The 13871-nt window shown below is 37.6% G+C and overlaps 1 pseudogene; it reads right to left on the reverse strand.

Annotated features, from left to right (window-relative positions):
• Window positions 1-12664, reverse strand: part of LOC149265108 (protein LEAD-SENSITIVE 1 pseudogene) — a 39535-nt pseudogene extending 26871 nt beyond the window's left edge.
• Window positions 12665-13871: the final 1207 nt, after the last annotated feature.

Below are 13871 nucleotides of genomic sequence, written 5' to 3' on the forward strand. Positions count from 1 at the left end.
CCTCTCTCTTCAACATAGGTACTCTCAACCTCTCTCTATAACCTAGCCACTCTCGGCCTCTCTCTTCAGCATAGGCACTCTTGACCTCTCTCTATAACGCAGGCACACTTGACCTCTTCTCAGCAGCGCTCACCCATAGAGCTCTTCACATAGCTCACTCAATAATGTTTCCTTCCCCCAATCTCATTACTGTAATCCTTGGTTTTATTCCACTGTAACACAAGAATAATGTTATCTTTCTCAACCAACACTTTGCCATCCACACTACCCATAAGAGGACTCCAGCATGGCTTCTTGTACTTCATAATATAGGATTGCCTATTAAAACTTATAACTGAAGCATGGACTTTTATCGTGTTGTATTGTCCTCTTACACAACCAATACATCTTCATTAACTCACAAAATGGGCAAAAAATGTTCTTCCATGCCGACAATCAATTCTTATGCACCCAACAATATTTTCAATTTAATTCTCCATGGCATGCAAAGAAGCTCATAGGTGGCTTTTTTCCTTTCAAGACAAGAACCATTGATTATTCTACACAATCATGGTCCTTTCTACCTTGACTTAGTGTTTCTTAACAATTTCCACTACCACTAGTTTCCAAAGATCTAGATTCTGACCCGTTTAAGCTTAAATATCCATACATAGTGAATGACCAGTTTGGTGTAAAAACCAAATATGGAGGAACCTACCAATTGAGATACCATCTTGTTCAAACTCCACGGATGCGTGAATATGGCACAATGCCACATTTGGCACCCCTGCCAAAAATCGAGGACTTCTCCCAAAGCTTTCAACCCATCCATCCAAGTGTCCAAGAACTTTATTAAAGGCCCAAATCCTTTTTAATTCCATCACTGCAAAACATATTACCTCTACTTCCCCTTTTTAAATTAAATTACACAATTTTTCAATTCTGCCAAAATTATTTTAGCTCCTTATTTGTTGATGCCTAGCCTATTTTTCCATCATAGGAATAGGTGTTGTGACCTCCAGCTAAGCCTCTAGGTGCTAAACTTCTTCCCTAGCCTATGAGGTCTTAATTCCTTTTATAAGATTATCTTCGCCCTTGGCCTTCCATTACATGTAGCTTGACACTGACACTTAACCCGTAGCCCTGAAACTAGCACTATCGTTTTTCCCTCCCTTGTAAACATTCGGGCTCCTCTAGGAAGGCTTAACTGTCTTATGGGGTCCAAACGACGAATTCACCAGCCAATAAAAAACCTCTAGGGATAAGCTGTCTCGGTGGGGTCCTCTTGCAACACCATGGTCCAATAACATTGCTCCCAAGCTGAGTTATCTCTGACACTGCCTAGATCATCCTGACACCTAGTAAGCCCGACAAACCCTCTATGTGTTGCTACAAAACCTTCTGGGCTCTAACCAACGGGATGGTGTCATGTTGTCGTCACCTCTAACCAATAATGCACTGCCGCCTATCTCGCTATAAGAGACGAAAAAGAAAGGGTCCCTAGACCTTGGTTTTGTGAGAAAAACATTTATAAAAATTTATTAAGGGTTTGACCTCTTCTCTGCTTGCCACGTTTCTCGGTGCTTGGAAAAGCATCGTTGGTCAATACCGTCAATTGCCACCCATCTCAAAACCCCTTGCTAAATGTTTGTGGTGTTGAGAGGGTGGTGTCAGGATGAACCTCCACCATTGATCTCCATATCGATGGCATGAGCATACTGCAATCTCGACACTCATCTTCCCATTAACTCTTCTGCTTGTTGACCCATTGGGACCTCCTCTGATGTGCGTGGTGCCTGATTTCCCTTCGAACTTGCATGGTATTTAAAATCTTCTTGTGTTGTCTTGGTTCTTTGTCCTTTGCCCTACGTAAAACTTCTCGGGCACTCTTATCAAGCCTACGTGTAGGGAGGGCTCCACTGTTGTCCAATCAAAACGTTCCCCGCTACTACTAGGTCCATGTCCACTTAACACTTCCATCCCGATGCTCACCTTTGTGACCATTTAAAAAATTATGGGACCTGTCTGTCGGGCTTAGATGTAGATCAGGCTACACTATCAGCCAAACAAAACACTCCTCACTGTAGCACTGTTAGATCATGTTCGCCCAGTGCTTGGTTAGTTGCTATGCTAAAGAGCTCCATCATATTTGGAAAATCCTCTAAACTAACATGTCGTTAAATGGTCCTTTAGCTACTTTTGTCACTGTAACTTTGACTTTGGAGATCATGACTTTAACTGTCGGTAAATTTCACTCTAGGATGCCATTTGCAGACTTCAATATACCATTATAAAGCTCTTTCTGAGCATAATCCAATTGTGCCACAACCGAGGACATCTGAGATGATGTCTTGATTTAGAAATTCCATCCAAGCATGGACCTCCCAACCATCATAGTCATCATATAAGGGCTTCTTCAATAAGTATACTATTGTGATGATTCTCTTCAAGAGACTACAACAACCATGGGACGTCCCCTAAGCTCGACACATCATGCAATTAAATGCTAGTCCCAGTTTCCATCACAGCTAGGCTAGTGGACATCAATGTCAATGTCTGTTGCAACCAAGCTCAATGTTAATTAGGTTGACTAGACTAGTGGACATTAATGCCAATGCCTATTGTCACCTACCTCAATGCTAATTTGGTTGACATCAATACCAACACCCTTTGCAGTGACTAGAAATCTAGAAAATGCCAAATATCCAATAATCTTCCCGTGGCATTTATGGAAACACCTTAACACTTCTCCACATTGATGGCAAATCCTCATGTTTCTTCCACACTTCTCCTTGCATGAGCCACTAATCGCTTTCTCTCCTCGACATGGGCCATCACAACTTACTGGCTTTCTCTCCTCTGCATGGCCCATTACAACTTACTCTCCCCCTTTGACATCAATGGCAGAGAGCTACAAGTTGCTTCTTCACCCCCTTACAATCATTGACTGAAGGTCAAGTTGCTAATGTGAATTCTTCTTTGCAAACTTCTCTTCTCCAGGGATGATATCTCTTATGAGGCTTGTCAATTCTTCCGTCCAATATCAGCTACACTCATCATGGGTATAGGCAATTGCAAAGCTAAACGCTAGAAAAGAAAATCCATTATGCCTTTCTTGTAGCTAATCCTGCTTTATAAACTAGACATATGTGATATGCTCCCCCTGAACATATATTGGCTCTTCTTTAAATACCCATCCAATTCTCATTACCTTATGGCTATTGGTTGAGTACTCTTTCTACAAATATATCTTTTTTTTCAATTAAAAGAAACTTATACCAATTGAAATTTCTCATGGTATTGTTGTTTAATGAAAATACCAGCCATCAGTGATGCATTGAGCTTGTTTTTCATTGTTTTTGTTTTTGTTGCTTCAGAGATTGTGCTCACTTCTCCTGAGCATCTTAATAGTCATTTGCTCCCCTTGAGAACATATTGCTACACATATGGATTGTTGCTTAAGTAAGGGTATTTCACCCAAGATGAAAACCTTTAATTTCCTATGCAATATTTCTTCCTGAGGTTGAAAATGTTTTCCTTCTCCTACTTACTAAATTAGCTTCCCCTAAGTCAGTGCTCTTTGATCCCTTGCATATACTTCCTTGCTTCTGCATGGGGACTAATTCTGTGGACTTGAATTAACTATGGGCCTATTTTCATTCCACTCTCTTGTTGTAACTCATCTTCTTCTCAAAACTTAAAGTGTTGTGAACTCCCCATAAAACCAAACAAACTACATTCCCCTTCTCTTGCAATTTTGTTATGTTTGAGATAAACAAATTCATTACTATAATCAACAAGGGGACTTGGTCATACCTCCAATTCTCAGATGCATCACTCTGTATAAGATTTACTATGCCTACATTTGAATTATTTGGCCTCACTTGAGACCATTCTCTTCTTTTAATCAAGAGAAATAGAGGATCTACTCCCCTTGAGTAGATTTTTCTCCTCCTTCCAATGCTTCAATGGTAAAGTCCTAACAAGAGCATTATCTTTGAGTTCCTTTTTCAACTTGCATTGGTTTTCATCTAGGTTGTGTTGATTGGAAGGGCACTCCTCCCTTCTTTCCTCTTTCTTTTTCCATATCTTCTTGCTACCTTTCTTCCTTATAGAGGGGTCTATTATGAGGGTAAGAGGATCTTTCTTCCTGTTTTTCTTTTGATTTATTTCTCCTTTTTCAACTTGATCTTTTTACACATAGCATTGAAGATGTACTAGTGATCATTTGATCCATCCTCAATTTTGCTTCTCAAGGACTGAGCTGCTCCATTTTCATGTATATTCTGAGAAGTATCCTTCTTCTTCTCATATTTGCAACTCACTATCTTGTGCCCAATATTCTCACAATTGTAGCATTCTACATGGCCTAGGAATGGGGGAAAATGATTTTTGTGTTTGACAACATTCTTTTCAAACCCACTATTGTTGCCACCATGCTTATTTCTAGTCATCCTATGCCTTCTTGGGTCACTTCTCCCCAACACATTTTGTTTTCTTGCAAACCTTCTACAATATTTGGCTCTATGCCCAAAATTGTTGCAAGAAAAACAATAGCCATAAAAGGGATTTTGAGGACTTAATATACCTTTACTTTCAGTGCTTATTCCTTGAGGGGGAAAGGACCTCAGTTGGTTCTTCATGTGTCTTCCATGTTTGTCTCGATAGCTACCTTACATTCTTCCTTTTTGTTGTGTAGCTCCCTTCCTCTATTCTCCTCAATGTTGTTGCTTAACATTATGTTGTTGTCTTTACTTCTCTTGTTGTTGTTGGTTTCCAAAAATTATTTTCCTTTATTATTGTTGGGACCTTCAGCTTCCTTTGTTCTATTGGAGCTTGATTCTTCCTTGTGGCCCAAACTAGCCTTGATGAGAGGGGATCTCTACTTAGCAAACATCTTATCCAAGGCCTTCCTTCTCCTTTCAAGCTTCTAATATTGAGACAACTCTTTATTTTTCCTTTTTAGGACATGTCTCAATGAGACTACTTCATCTCGTAGTCTCTCATATAAGGCTTCCTTTTCAAGCAACGAATTCACTAACATTTCATTCAATATATTAACCTCTCCTTGTTGAGCATTTAGGTCAACATTTTTTTTTCTCAACTTCTCATTCTCCAGCTCATATTCTTGCAGTTGCTCCTTTTTCCTGGGGTTGGATTTGGATATCTCATTGATCTCTTTTAGACAAGAGATGAGATTCTTCCTGAAGTACATCCTTTCATTCAGATATTTTTCTTTGTTATTAGAGGTGCTAGCAGATCCACCACAAAGATCTAAATTCCTCTCTATGTACATGGAATCTTCCACAGGTCTGAGAAATATTCCATATTCATCACTACCATGGCTACTCCTATCCTCTTCATGGGATATACTCTCTTCTTCTTTTGAGGATCCCTCATTTGCTATTGCTACTAAGGTAGGTCTATCTACATCACTTCTAGATGCATTTCTATATTCAAAACCTTGACATGAACATATAGAAGATAAATGGCCTATCATTTTAGTTTATCATAGAGCAATAGAATACCTTTTGAGCAACATTACCTTTCTTCTAATTCATCATCATCATCAACTTTAGAGTGATGACTAGTAGGTTGTGCATTAAGAGCAAGAACTCTAATATCCTTAGCATCTCTTTTATGGGATGGTTTGTTCGTCGTCTTCCTTGTCCTCTTCTATTTATCATTTCCAGCACCATCGTTTGCATGTTTTGGTTGACTACTTGAGCAACAAGGTTCTTCGACCTTCTCTTGAGCCACATTGCTATCTCCTCCATATAGACAATATGACTTGTCCCATTTTTCCTTTTTTGTCTCACTTTATGAACATCTGACTTTGATAACCCTTTCATGATAATCTCCTTGGATTTTGCACTAAACTTATTCTTCTCTCCATATTCTTTAGACAACCAAACATCTTCATTGATGACCATTAAATAGGCTTCCATTCTAATCCTTTAGATCTCATAATCTGATCCATTTCGAAATCGAACTTGCTCTGGTGATAGCCAAACTTGATTAGTCATTGTTTCCTTTTGATCTACCTTCAACTAGTTAAGTTTTTCCTGAAGGAACCAGGATATGATACAAATTGTTTGAAACAATGTTAAAATTGAGAGGGGGTGTGAACTAGTATTAATGCTAATTTAAAATTTTATGCTAATTTATAATTCTATTCAAATTTGGAAACCATAATGTAAGGAAACAAAAACATATCATATGTGGCAACATAAATCAACACATGAACACACACACACCATGAGAAACATACACAAGAGACACAAAGCTTTAATGTGCAAACCATTATGGGGGAAAAACCACCAAATCTTGTTTGTTATTTGATGTAAAAATAAGCTCCTACTCTATTACATCAATTTTTTTGTGAGCCGCCACTCACAGGAGGCACCAACTCCCTTTGATTATTTGATAGCTCCCACTAGCAGGAAGCACCAACTTGCTTCTTTTGTAGAAACCTGATCAACTTACCAGAAGCACCAACTTCATGAATTTATTATAATCATCAACTTGCAAATCATTGGATTTATGCAAGCACCAACTTGCAGGAGGCCCCAACCCCCAATCTTTCTTCAGATACTCACTGAGATGGAAGCACCAAATCCTTGTAAGTAGGCTTCAAACTGCACTCGGTATGGAAATAAATACACTATAAATGACATCCACTCTGCTCATTTCCAGCTCTTTGTTCTCCCCTATAGCCTTCACCTTACACAACCCACACAAAACTTTGCTCTATGCTCAATCTAATCATTTTGCTCATTCAATAATAGCATACATTTTCCTCTTTGGCCTCCAACAGTTTTGTAGCATACTCAACACTATGTTATCTACAATTGGACCTCTTCTTCAAAAACTTTCAACCTCTCTCTTCAGCATAGGCACTCTCAACCTATCTCTATAGCCTAAGCACTCTCAGCGTCTCTCTTTAGCATAGGAACTCTCGACCTTTCTTTGTATCCTAGGAACACTTGTCCTCTTCTTAGTAGCAGTCACCCACGAAGCTCTCCACATAGCTCACTCAAAAATGCTTCCTTCCCCAATCACACTACTACAATACTTGGTTTTGTTCAACTACAAAACAAGAAACAATGTTATCTTTGTCAACCATCACTCTGCCATCCACACTATCCGAGCGTACTTCAACATGACTTCCCATACTTCATAAGACATGATTACCTATTCAAACTCATAACTGAATCATGAATTGTTGTCTTGCTATATTTTCATATTACTCAGTCATTTTACCTTCATTAACTCACATAATGGGCACATAATGTTCTTCTATGTCGTCAATCAATTCTTTTGCACCCAACAATCTTTTCAATTTAATTCTCCATGGTGTGTAAGGAAGCTTAGAGGTGGATTGTTTCCATTCAAGATAGGCTCAGTTGATTATTCTACACAATCATGGTCCTTGTTGCCTTGACTTGATGTTTCTTGACAAGCACCACTGCCACCAATTTCCAAAGGTTTAGTTGTCGACCCATTGAATCTTCGATATCCATACATGGAAAATGGCCAATTTGGTGTAACAAACAAATATGGGGGAACTTCCCAAGTGAGCTTCTGATTCGTCCAAACTTCACGAATGCATGAATATGGTGCAATGCAATATTTGGAAACCCTGTTAGAAATGGAGGACTTCTCCTAAAGTTGTCAACCCATCCATCCAAGCTCCCAAACACTTTATTAAATGACCAAAACCATTTTAATTCCACCGCTGCAAAACATAACCTTTGTGGCCCCTTTTTAAATTATATTACACACTTTTTCAATTCTGCCAAAATGCTTTAAGCTCCTTTGTTGGTGCCTAGCCTTCTTTTCCATCACAGGACTAGGTGTTATGACCTCTAGCTAGGCCTCTAGGTGCTAAACTTCTTCCCAAGCTCACAAGGGATTAATTCCTTTTATAAACTTATTCGTGCCCTTGGTCTTCCGCTACATGTATCCTCGCGATGGAGCTTAGCCCATAGCTCTTAAACCTGACACTATCGTTTGTGCCTCCCTTGTAAACTTTTGGACTCCCCTAGGTAGGCTTATTTGTCTTGTGGGGTCCAACCGATGCATGCACCGTTGATTAAAAAACTTGCAAGGTTGAGTTGTCCTGATGGGGTCCTCCCACAACACCATGGTGCAATATCATGGCTCCCAAGCTTAGCTATCTTTGACAACGCCCATGTCATCTTAACACCTAGTCAGCGTGACACTCCCTATGTATGCTACTACAAAAGCTTTCAGGCTCTGACCAACAGAATGACTTCATGTTGATGTCACCTTTGACCAGTAATTTGTTGCCACCTGTCCCGCTATCAGAGAGGAGAGAGAAAGGGTCCCCAAACCCTGGTTTTGTGATCAAAACCTTTATAGAAATTTCTTAAGAGTCTAGTCTCTTCTCCACTTACCATGTTGCCCAATGCTTGGAAAACCACCGTTGGTCAATACCTGTGGTTGCCACTCATCTCGACACCTGTTGTTAGATGTTTGTGGTATTGAGGGGGGGTGTCAGGATGAACCCCTATCATTGATCTCCAGTTCGGCAGTTTGGGCCTATTTCCATCTTGACACTCCTTTTGCCCTTAACTCTTTCACTTGCTGACCCATCGTGACCTCTTCCGATGTCTATGGTGCTTAATCTTCCTCTAAACTTGCACGGTATTCAAATTCGTCTTGCGTCATTCCAATTCTTCGTTCTTTGCCTTGCATAAACATTCTGGGGCGCTCTCGTCGGGCCTACATGTAGGGAAGGCTCCACCGTTGGCCAATCATAATGTTCCCCGTTGTTTTCAGGTGCACATCTGCCTGACACTTCCATCCCGACACTCACCTTCGCGACCCTTTAAAAACTTTCAAGACATATTTGTTGGGCTTAGTTGAAGAGTGGGCTCCACCATTGGCAAAACAAAACACTCCCCACTACAATGTTGTTAGATGACGTCTAGGAGGTCCTCTGTTAGCCATTGTGCTAAATTGCTCCACTGTATTTGGCAAAGATGCCAAACCAGCATGCCACTAAAGGGTCCTTTAGCTACTTTTGGCACTGCAACTTTGACTTTGGAGGTCCTAACTTTGACTGTCGATAGCTTTTCATCTAGGAAGTCATTTGTAGACTTCAGTATACTGTTGGAAGGATCTTTATAAGCACAATTCAATTGTGCCACATCTAGGACCATCTGAGCTGATATTTTGATTAACAAATGCTTTCAAAGCATGGGCCTCCCAACAATTATAGTCATCACATCATGACTTCTTCAATGGTTTTGCTATTATGATGACTCTTTACAAAAGATTACAATAGCCATGGGATTCCCCCCCTGAGCTTGGCACACCATGCACATTATTGCTAGCCCTAGTTGACATCATAGCTAGACTAGTGGACATCAATGCCAACGGTTTCTTTCACCAACCTCAATGCTAATCTAGTTGACTAGGCTAGTGCACATCAATACCAATGTTTGTTGCCACCTACCTCAATGCTAATCTGGTTAACATCAATCCCAACACACTTCTAGCCACTAGTCATCCAAACAATGCCAAGGGTTGAACAATATTTTAAAAAACTTTCTTAATTAAGGATGTATGTTATATGCTACATTTGATCCTATTTAATTATATTGAATAATCATTAAATCCACCCTTTATCTAACCGACTTTACATCTACACCTAATACAATATATAAATAAGTTAGAAGTTCCATTGTAGAAATTTGATGGTTTTTTATAAAAATAATAGAAAAAACACTTATTTATGTTATTCTATATAGTCATTAAAAACACCCTTAAGATGCCAAACCTTATCTTTGCACGTAATGCAAAAATATATTACACATTCCTTTAACTTAAAAGTTTTGTTTTAAAAATATAAAACATTTCATTATAAAAATAGAACTCGTTAACTCTTAAAGGGTTATTAAATAATATTCTTACTCTAACGTCAAGTAAGATATTAATATCCAGAATTATACATTAGCTATTATTTGAATAATAACTATTAATACATCAACTTAGCACAATTATAATAATTATATGAAATTATATTGCTAAATCAATAAAAATGCCACATACTATTCCATAAAAGTTGCACCAAACTTCCACTTTTTACTTACATTGGATGCATACTTCCACTCTTTACTTACATTGGATTTATTCTTATAATCCTATTAACATACCTTTCTAATCATTTTGAGACATTAATAAATCTTAAGATAACTAATATACACAACTTTTATTAAAGCACCCGACATTCCATTACCTTACCAAAATAGTTGGAGAAAACATAAAATGCAACCAAAGATCACGGGGGCTTATATTCAAAGGTTTGATTGATCTCAAAAACACACACCTGTAGTGTCTAATTTTGACCTAGAGCAACAGTACGATGCATGAGGAGGTCATACTGCTTATAACAGCAACAGTACGATGCACGAGGAGGTCATACTGCTTATAAGGAGTGTGATTTGCTTAATGAGGGACGAAATTGCGAACATCAAACAACCAAGAGGATGGAAAACATCAAACAGCAAAAGCAATTAAGCTTAAGCCTGCAGGAGATAAAAATATATCCACGTGTTTTAGGATAACTGAACTGATTTAGCAATTTCCAATTTATTTACAATAACTCTGAAATAGGAGCCACTGATTTTTCATTTTCGAAGTCATCCAACAATGGAGGAAAGAGCGCATTAATGAAGAAAAACACTTGTAATGTGTTGCAATATGCATTTACCATTAAAACAATGAAATATGAAGGAAATTTTTCACACTATAAAGATAGCTATCTTTACAACTAGCGTTCATAGAAATCTTCATAGTGGCAATTAAATATTAAGCATAATCACCAAAATGCAAACAGTTAATTTTAGTAGTTCGCAAATGCAAGTTCACAGAAAAATACACAATAGGCAGAGGAGAATCAATGTACATGGAAACATTATTTATCCTAAAAATCCAAAGGAATTGGATTCAGCCAGGCTGTTTTGTTATGCTTCTATCTATAGGCCATATGCGGTAGCATGTAGCATTCCTCTTCATTTTCAGCCAAAGAATCCCTCTTCCCTGTTACAGGAACAATATATAAAAACAAAACAATATAGAGAAGATTGGCTTAACTAAGAGATAGCTGGAATGTCAAGGCTCTTAATTTTTTTGATATTTAGAAAAAATTATTATAATTCAGTTGTCAAAGTCATTATTAGTTGTTATTGGCAAATGCAGGTTGATTTATCACTTTTATTCAAGGAAAGCTAGGCTACCTAGTATTACTCATCTGCAAATGCAGACTGATTTATCACTTTTATTCAAGGAAAACTAGGCTACCTAGTATTACTCTTTATTGGCAAATGCAGGTTGATTTATCACTTTTATTCAAGGAAAACTATGCTACCTGGTATTACCCTTTATGGGCAAATGCAAGTTGATTTATCAGTTTTATTCAAGGAAAACTAGGCTACCTAGTATTACCCCTGGTAGTATGTAAAAATTCAAACATTCACTCCTGTTAGATGCTTTTGGATCTTGGGCCATTAACTTATTTCTTTATCTGAGAAAAAAATATCAGCTAAACAAAAACAGTTTCTTTTCTCTTTATATTCTCCAAGAAAAGAAAAAAAAAATCTTTTTAAATAAATAACTTTTATTTTTGATAATAACCTTTCTTATATTTATATTTAAAATACAATGATTAATGACATATACCAACCTAACTAGCTTCCAAAAGACATATTTTGAAATCCAACAGATAAAGTGAATTTAGAAAAAAATTAACTTCTATCTATCTTATTCTTGAATTTTTCAATCTTTTATTCTTGAAATTTACAATGCAGATAAAAATGAAAAAAAAAAAAATAACCTCTATCCATTCTATTCTCTATTCTGAATTATTCTTGAAATTTACAATCCAGATAAAAAAGCAACATAACCCATACCTATTCTTGAAATTTACAATCCAGATAAAAAGGCAACATAACCCATACCTACTATATTCTATTTTTTGGATAAAAAGGCAACATAACCCATACCTATTCTATTCCTTTTTTTTTTGAAATTTACAGTCCAGATAAATTATTCTTGAAATTTACAAAACTACATATAATAACCCTTCACACCAACAAGCGGATCTCTTTCATATTGTGCGGATCTAATTCGAATCATTCTGGGAAGCAAACCATAACCCAAACATTTCAAGGAAAAAAATAACTTAACAGCTGCCTCTTCCAAAACCTAGGTTCCCCGTACCGAAAAATCCAAACGGGTCACAACTATACCCATGAGATCTTCATAAAACCCAACTTAAAGAAAATGATAGAAAACCTCATTGCCATTAAAAATTTAAAACTAGGAGAATTCTGAAAACAATTTGGGTATCACACCATACATATCCATACAAATGTCACAGAAGCAAGTCAGAACAAATGCATTACAACGCAGAAAAATCTGATACCTTCTCAGTAACTATATTGAATGTAAAGGTTATATTGAAGCGAGGAATTGTACCGTGGTGAGCATATGTGTAACCTGCCCTCCATGAGTAAACATGGTCCCCAGCTCTGAGATCGCTTCTGTCCACCTTGTTGAAGAGAAAGCCCATTCTGATTAACTGAACTGAATCACAATGGATGGCGCAATGCAGAGGAGCCTGCCTCGGAGTCCTGCCTCGGAGTCCCGCTGTCGAAATAGAATGCGCTGCGTTTTCCGATTTGCAATAAAATGTAGGAAACTGTAGGTTAAAGCATGATTCATATACGTACTATGATTGGACAAGCGACGCCATGCGCAGATGGGACGAATGACCTGCTTGCCTTTCTTGGAGTACGCGTCTTGGTAAACAGAGAAATTTCCGAACCGCGGATACATGATGATCGAATGGACACTTGTGTTGGGAATTTGCCGAGCACTTTCATTAGTCAAACTTCTGCCCGGCCTCCTCGAGAAAATAATATGCTCTGCTCCGCACCAACATCATTACTCGTACGTTCCGTGGAATTTCGACGCGATGGTTGACGGTGTTTGGAAACTTCGTCTCCTCGAGAGGAGCTCACCACATCAAAATCTTTAGCGAAGACAAATAAACTTGGTGATTGTTAATGAAGTCGAGTTTGAATGGTTAACGTGCAGGTTGCTATCTTCCACTTACTATTAGAAAAAATAGAAGAGAGAGCAGGGAGGGATGACACACCATATAAATTTTATTTCGTAATTTTATTCATGATGACAAGTATAAATATATAAGACACAAATTACTAATTTCGACACAAACAGATTATTATTATAACTCACACATTAGAAACAAAATTGATTCCTCATAATTCCTAATAACAACTACCCTAGAAGCATTACTTCTAACACTTACATTTTTGTTACTTTTAGAGTAATTTTTGTTTACTCCTTATACACTATATAAGACACAAATTACTAATTTCGACACAAACAGATTATTATTATAACTCACACATTAGAAACAAAATTGATTCCTCATAATTCCTAATAACAACTACCCTAGAAGCATTACTTCTAACACTTACATTTTTGTTACTTTTAGAGTAATTTTTGTTTACTCCTTATACACTAATTCACCCAGCGAATTGAATGTGATGTGAAACCTTAACAAGTAATTTGTGTTTACTCGGCCATTGAATGTGATATGAAATCTTAACAAGTAATTTGTGTTTACTCCTTATAAGCTAATTCACCTAGCAAAAGCGTGTGATGTGAAAGCTTAACAAGTAATTTGTGTTTACTCGGCCATTGAATGTGATATGAAATCTTAACACGTAATTTGTGTTTACTCCTTATAAGCTAATTCACCTAGCAAAAATCGATTGCATGTGATGTGAAATCTTAACAAAACACGATTTCACATGGATATGATATCTGATCAT

The sequence above is a fragment of the Pinus tabuliformis genome, chromosome 6 (genome assembly GCF_031772625.1).
Source record: "Pinus tabuliformis cultivar Carrire ecotype Pingquan chromosome 6, CPIR1, whole genome shotgun sequence".
Lineage (NCBI taxonomy): Eukaryota > Viridiplantae > Streptophyta > Pinopsida > Pinales > Pinaceae > Pinus > Pinus tabuliformis.